The sequence below is a fragment of the Quercus suber genome, unplaced genomic scaffold (genome assembly GCF_002906115.3).
Source record: "Quercus suber isolate HL8 unplaced genomic scaffold, Cork oak 2.0 scaffold_516, whole genome shotgun sequence".
Taxonomy (NCBI): domain Eukaryota; kingdom Viridiplantae; phylum Streptophyta; class Magnoliopsida; order Fagales; family Fagaceae; genus Quercus; species Quercus suber.
Genome location: NW_027069965.1, coordinates 120,851 through 129,097, shown reverse-complemented (window position 1 = coordinate 129,097; position 8,247 = coordinate 120,851).

Here is an 8,247-nt window from a genome sequence, read left to right as displayed (position 1 = left end):
ATAAAAAAAAAAAAAAAAAAAAAAAAAAAAAAAAAAAAAAAAAAAAAAAAAAAAAAACGATGTTGTATTTGGTTACTGTTTAAATTACTGTGTAAGATTTTTTTTTTTTTTGGTTTACTCTCAACCATAGGCCCACAAGACTGAGTTGTCTCTTTGTGAGTGTACGTATTTTGAGACTGAGTTGTCTCTTTGTGAGCATTTGGGTTCAGCAATTTTCTCCTGTGTTTGCGTTTCTGGCGTTTCACACCCTTTTTTTTTTCTTTCTTCGCACGTTTTAGCTTTAGGAGACAAAGTGTACTGTTTATGCACTGTTCACATACTGTTTATGTACTGTTTACGCACGGTTCACGGAATCCACAACCACTTTATTAAAAAAAATATATTAAAAATAGGTCCACATCACTATTCACATATTTAAAAATTATTTTGCTACAGTATTTTCAATTTTCAATTTTCACTTTTCAGCAAAATAAGTGTTTTTAGACTTTTGCTCTTAGACTCAGCTCACTCACGAGAAATTCTCTTTCACTGGTTGGGCGATCTTTGAGCTTGCAATTGCCCAACCAGCACTGGATATGCCAGAGTTATGGTGGAAGGAACGTACATGCAATAATACATTCCTCATTTTACTTAATGCTAAAAATACATTTTTCTTCATTGCAGCTTTCATTCCTAATTGTTAATGGTCCTTTTAGTTGTATAATCACTTTTCACCATGAACATTTATTTCAAGATGATGTTTGTAGTTGCTGTTTCTTGATTCATTCCATAGTTTCTTCAGTAAATTTTCAGTTACTCAAAAAAATGAAAGAAGTTATTTTTTCTTGATTCTTAATGCTGCTATGCCCGAAATAATGAAAAAGGGGCCCATATTTGATAAATAAGTGAAGTAAATTGGGTCATTTCTATCTTATAGTCTGATTTCTTAAATTGGGGTCATAACCGAATGAACCGCACCGAGCTGCTAAGATTAACCGCACCTTTGTGTAGACCGGTTCTTACCGCACCTTATAGGCGTGGTGCAAAAAACCGTGTACACCCCTTATGTGTGTAATAAACACAAAACCACCAAGCCAGTCTCTCCAATAGCTAGCTACACCTTATGGCTAACCCTTACAGGCCTTTAGAAGTTGTGATTGAGTCTGCCTTGGGTTGGAAAATGTAAATCATTTCACAAGAAGGAAACCTTATGCGGTGGTTTACATGTGGGACATAAAAAATAACCTCCATTCTTCCAAGGAAATATCATTGGCTAACGTAGAAGGTAGTTCAAACCCTACATGGAACTTTAAGGTTAAGTTCAACATTGACATAGCCATGGCCCAAGCGAACCCCTTTGCACTGTTTGTTAAACCCAGGTCGTGCCGAAGAACTCACGGTGTAATGGACAAAGATATTGGTGAAATCCGTGTGCTCATCAAAGAATTGTTGGAAGGTGCTGCAAGAAATGAAAGACGTATGAGTAGAAGTGTTGATACTTTTTCGGGTGGGAGTAGTGGGACGGAGCAAGGGCAAGGAGAACTAACATTTTCTTATAAGGTCAAGGAACCAACTGCTGATAATCCTATACTGCGGAATATTGCGAAGAAGAAGAGTTGAAGACAGGTTACCAGAAAACTGGCAAAATTATTGGGCACGGTAGCACTGATTGGGCTAATTTCGGGACTGACAGGTGGGTTAGTCGATGGAGCGTTCTAGTCAATGCAAACCCACCTCAAAATCTATGTGGCATATATATTAGGTTAAACAATCTGGTTCAAGGGGCCTAAACAGAATAAATAAGTGGTATCAGAGTTGGCTAGCTCTTATTTTTAGGTATCTATACTTAGAGTTGATCCTTGACCCCTGCTATTATAGGCACAATGGAAATTGGAGTTGCCACCTAGTTATATGGTCTAAAAATTATGAATATAGCATCCTTTTGAGGAAAGACCTTTGATCTTACTACCAGAGTTTGTGTTCAGAGTTTAGGTACACTCTTGAGAAAGTGGTAGGCACCCAAGATCATCCAACCCTAAGGTTGGCCTCCCATCATTGTGTCCTATATCTTAACCCTATTAAAAAACTATTTAAATACTTGTATTCTAGACTCACACACACACTAACATGTATCTAACAATCAACATGACATCTTTAAACCTAAACAAACATACTTATCAATGAAGAATCAGCCTGGACGAACATCATCCTGGACGAGCATCATCCTGGACGAAGTTGAAGTTATGTGTTACTTTCCTTATATTTGTTTGTGTTTGTTGCTAGCATTATATGTTTTTTAGTATTTTAATTCCCTAAAAGTGCATTAGTTTCCAACTTGTGCACTGTATATGGACATATTTGTGATGGACAAAGTCATGAACTTAGTCCGTTTGTACATAAGTATTTTCAATTTCCCTTAAGGCACTAGCTTCTAAGCATGTGCCATGCTTGTGAACGATATTTATTTTGTGTATATACAGTTTGGATTTCCAATGTATATAATGTTGTGTGAATTTCTAATTTTTATTTTGTTGAAGTTCTCACTAAAATTAATCCACAAGAAGGCTAAAGGCCTAAGACAAACAAAATCTCTAGATGCAGGGATGTAACGTCTATAAGCTTTCCTTAAATAAGGTAAAAGCAAAGTAAAATAAATCTACGTTATATTCGTTTAATTGATGGACGAGGTAAAGCGTGCACGAAAGAATATTCAAAATCCATGGATGAATGTGACCAGCCAAACAATCCAATCTTTGGACGAGTAATTGCTGGAAACGTCTTGCCCAAAGACCGTCTAGCCTATGGACAAAGAATAATGCAAGCTATATATCAAGTTTATGGATGAAGAAAGCTGGCAAAGGAAATTCCATTCATAGACGAGTTACACTTGTAAAGTATAAAGAATGGAAATTTGTTGAACATAAGGAAGTTATCCTAACATGGATGAGCTAGATGCCTTCATAAGTGGATGGACCACACTAAAAACCATAGGCAATAACATGGACGATGTAAATAAAGGAAATTCGTTGATACATAAAACATATAATATGTTCAATAGAAAATAAAAAATGAAAATGGAAATAAACATTCATTCATAAAAATTTAAAGAAGGGTCTTATGTTAATCAAAGCCAATGAAGGCTATTGTATTTGTTGCATGTCCATAAAACTTGGACGAATAGATTGTACTTAAAACTAATTTTAAAAATAAAGCCCAAAACAACAAGCATCCCCAACAAACTAAAATAGATAAATTTTATAAAAAAGAGAAATGAATTTGTTGGGATAAACCACTGGGTGCATTACCCCTAGACTTTGGATTGTCCTTGCTAGTCTCAGCAGCGTCCTTGGCAAGCTCTACTGAAGTGTTGTTCACAACGTTGACGTCTTCGAAGCTCGTCTGAAGCAAGGAACTCTCTGCTACAGTGGGGATCCGAAAGGAGTCAAAATCTATTTCAAGGTAGGCCTCCTTGGTGTCAGAGTAGAAGTCCTAATAGCTAGCAGCGTAATAACGATCTAGACGATTAGTAAAGTCGTTTGACTTTAAGAAGGCTGCAATGGCTTCCTTTTGAGCATTCTCTAAAAAGTAAACCCTTGAACTTTCACCTCAAGGTGACTGATACAGGTTTCCTTCTCAATAGAGTCTGCCTTGAGCCCTTCCACCTCGTTTTTAGCTTCTTCTCAATCCCCTGAAGATGAGTGAGCTCCTCGGTCAGCCTAATCACTTCCCCCTTCTTCAAAAGGACCTAGTTATTCAGTTCTTTACTCTTTGCCTTAGCAGCCTTAGCCTCGTCATAAAGCTCCTTGGCTTGGCTAGACGCAGTGTAGAACTTCGTCATGGCTTGAAATATAGATGGACGAAGGAGAGTTAGAAATTTTCCAAAATTTCTTAGAAAATATTATGGGGATAATAAAAAACTACATACCTTAAAAAGATCAAGGATGACAGAACGTTCAAAATCCCTCACTGACATATCATAGCATGCGCTCACTTCTTTGTCAGTAATAAGTCCTTTGAACGTCTTCCAAGCTGTTAGGAGTTAGGACATATGTGAATTATGTTAGGAACATATGTCATTTAGAATTGACTAATCCTTTGACAAAACGCACTTTACTTGTAATTGGGTAGATATATAATGTGTTTAATACTTCAAGGAACAAGAGTTCAAGTCCAAGCGTTAAAGCCATGCAAATCTGTCCAAGAAACAAGTGAGAAGTGCTAGATTTTAAAGCTTGATAGCTAGCTCGACAGATAGCATCTATCGAGGCTTAAAAGGCCTGTTTAGCCCGATGCTCAACAGCTAGCTCGATAGATAACCTATCTATCAAGATTTATGAAAATCAGTTTTTTAGATATGATTTTACATCAATCCGTGTATACACGTTTGGGCTTTCTTTTCTCACAACACTAAACATATATAAGAATTATTTTATGGGCTGTCAAAGGTTGTGCAAGTGTAAGGCAAAGTTTTGTTTATGCAAATTGTGACTGAAGATAGAATTTGCCCTAGTTCATCTTTCTCTTGAAGAAGTTGCTGCGTTTGTACGTCGTTGGGTTTTGTGACCAAGGAACTTCGTGATCTTTATTGTGTTGATGAATTGAAGAACTTTGTAGCCAACATCTTTTTCAACTTGATGAGTATGTCGTGTACTAGGATCTGCGCATCGATTAGTTAGTCACATACTAAGAGTCGTGCATTGAAAATGAGAGACTGTCACTACAAAACAAGTCCAATTGGGTATTCGATTAAAGGTTCAACTGTAAGTTGGTATTAAGTACTGGAATTCCTTTACTTGTAACAATTTGTTGTGATAATAGTGAATTCTCGAGAGTGGTGGCTTTAAAATTACCCGGTGGGGTTTTTGCCTTTGAAGTTTTCCTCATTCGTAAACAAATCACTGTATCAACTTTATTTTCCACTACATATTATCTTAGTTGGTGATTTATTTATGTTACCACGTGTTTTGCATGTTAATTGGATTAATTAATTAACTTGGCTAATTAATTGGTTAATTCATCACAAGGGGTCAATATATTCTTGGCCTATCACGAGCATAATCCTCATCTAGTACCAGGTTGGGAGGACGCTTGGTTTGGATTAAAGGATGAGTCTTGTGAGAAGCTCTGGCTGCAAGGGGAGCAGGGTTTTCAGGCTAGACGGATGGAATAGTTTGGACAGGCACCAGGTTCACTGTCGGGTCGTTCAAGTCTACCGTCGTGGTTCGAAGCATTGGAAGCTTTGAAACCTTAGGAGGAGGAATCTTGCCAGGCTTTTGCTTCTTTGAACCTCGGCGTCTTGGAAGATCACCAAGGTCAATACTGCTTGAAATACTTTTCCTCTTCCCAACCTAGACGACAGGCTTCTGGATGGCCAGTGGAGCTGCTTTGTCTTGGACCTAGACGTCCTCTTCACCCTTAGTGCCACTAGCATTGCTTTTCCCTTTGTTTTCTTTCATATTGGCTAACCCTGCAATGGAGAAGACATAGAGTTAATAATGTATTAAAAAAAATGATGATGAATGAATGGACAATACTTACTTTGATGAGTGGTCTCTTCGTGGGCAAGGTTCTCGTCAGTTGGCTTAGGACCAAGTCCCCAAATAGCAATATGATGCAGGGTTACCAAATTATGAAAGGATCTATCAGGGTAAGCACGGGTTTTGTCAATACAATCCAAATGAAACTTGTACAAATGTGGACAAGTAATGGCTACACAAACACAAAATAGAGTTAGATGAGGAAAATATCAAATTAAACAGACAAAGCAAAGGAAGAAGAACATACCCTCAGGATGAAGACGACCTAAGGCACTGGTACAAGAAGGGAAGTGGACATTATTTACATCAATTGGGTCCCCGGCCTAATTTCTAGAAATAAAGAAAAATTCCTTCTTCCATAACCTATTAGAAGAACTACGACCCCTAATCAAACTAAATTGGGACGATTGTGTAATTTTTAAAGGTTTATAATAGTAAAGGAACTCATCTACTGTAATTGGACGGTTCCCTTCAAACACCTCACGCCACAACACTTTCCTGGCTACTATCATTCTCCATCCATTAGGGTTGAGCTGGTTTGGTCCAATACTCAACCTATGGAAGAGACCTCTACAGAAAAAATTAAGAGAAAATGTAAGGCCTACTAAGAGGTAAGAAGTATATACACCAAACTTGAAAGAGGAGAACAACACCATTCCCCCCTTTCAAGTAGACAAGGTCTAAACTCACTAGGAATTTGATATCTACCTACGAGAGTTGTCAACTTATTCGTGTCTAGGGTAAACGCCAACTCAGGGGCACAACTATAAATTACATTCTCTTCCTCCTCTTCATCTTAAGAGGGACTGAGTGACCTACTCCTTTTGGACGAGCTAGCTTCAGCCCTAGAAGCCATCCTACGTTACATTTCTTGGAATTTCTTTAAGGGAAAACTAGGAACCCCAGATGAATAATACTCGTCTTGGGAACTACTATCACTACTACTAGTATTACTCTCACTATTGCTCTCATAATTACCATCACTTCCAAGGGACTCGTCTTAGTACTTGTCTATTTCTCTCTCAGTACTACCACTAGACGCAGACATGTTTAGAAGAATGAATAGACGAAAGCCTAAGGATGAAGGGAAGGAAGTACTTGACAAGAAACTAGAGACGAGGATAACTAGATGAAGCTCTTGGATGAGATGGCAAAAAGGAAATTATTGAAAAAGTGAAGGGTAAGGGAGATAATGCACATATTTGTAAGGCCCAGAGGTGGGTCAATGAAGTGACACAGACCAATCAAAAGCTAACATGTGGCATTTTCCTCGAAAAATAAATCAACGCGACAAGTCAACCAATAAGATTGTGACACGTGGGGCAATCTGAAACAACGAAATTCAACTAGAGCAAGGACGACACGTGGCATATCAATTGACCATTAAATGTTGACATGTGTCAAAAGCAAACAATTATACTATAGTTTCCAAGATGACAATTGGACAAATGGGGCAACTGATGAACTGAAAATTGAACTATCTCCAATTTGTCCATAGTGTCATCCAAGTCCAAGAAGGCTGTCCCAATATTAGAAGGTCATCCAACATAAGAAGGTCGTCCAGCATGGAAGCACCTGGATAACCTCTCAACACTTAGAAATTTTTAGAATAAATTTATGTTCAAGAACTCATAATTTGGACCACATTCTACCATTTCGAAGTATAAGCAAAATCATTGTTCATCGTTATAACTTCCCACTAAGTTCTTAACTTCTATAGCAGTTGTGGAAGATAAGTCTGACTCGTCTAACTTCCATAGCAGTTGTGGAAGTTAACTTTGAACCTTCTAACTTCCATCCGCGTTGAGGAAGTTATTAAACAAGTAGCCACTCCAAGGTTCATTATATAAGGACTCATCTACATCAAATGAAAGTAAGTTTTCACCACTCCTAAAGTAGGAATTCTTGAGTTCTAGAGAGAAAAACTAAGTTAAGCATCGGAGGGTTCTTGGCCGGTTCAAACCGGTCACCTTTGATCTTGTATTTCTTTCTTTTCAAGCCTTCCAAACAACCACTAGCCCATTGAAGCTTGGAGCATTCAACGTACTAATTTTTTGTGCATCATCAGAACTTTTGTAGACATAATGGACTAAATAGAATTGAATGGACCTAGTAGGACCAAATTGGACCGAAGAGGATAGAATGGACTAAATAGAACCAAAGTGGACCGAATGAGAATTTTGAATATTTATCATTTTATTGCATTTTTAGGGCTCATATTTCTAATTTCTAGTGTCTATTTTAGTATTGTATTTGTATTTTTTTTAACTCAAAACGAAAGAGTTTAGCCCAAATATAATAAAATTTCATACTTTTCAACACAAAAATCATTAAAAAAATTGAAATTTTAAGCTAAAGTTGAAAAGAAAACCTATAAAAAAGAATCAATTTAACGCCTAATTAATCTAAAATGGACTGAAGGTGGACCAAAATTGACCAAGTGGACCAAATTGGACCAAAGTAAACCTAACTAGACTGAATAGAAATTGTTTAATTTTTAGGGAGAACAAATTATCTTTGAAAAGTTTTAGAGAAAAAAAATATACATTATATTACAAAACAAAATTATTATTTATTCTCACGCATCGCATGGATCCGCGACTAGTTAAAAAATAAAACTTGAGTTAAATTTTAAAGCTCAATTATTTAACAAACCATGGTTGAATAAATCCAAGCTTGGTCTGATATGTTAGTTAACACCTATATCTTGCCATTTGAATAAAAAATTTGC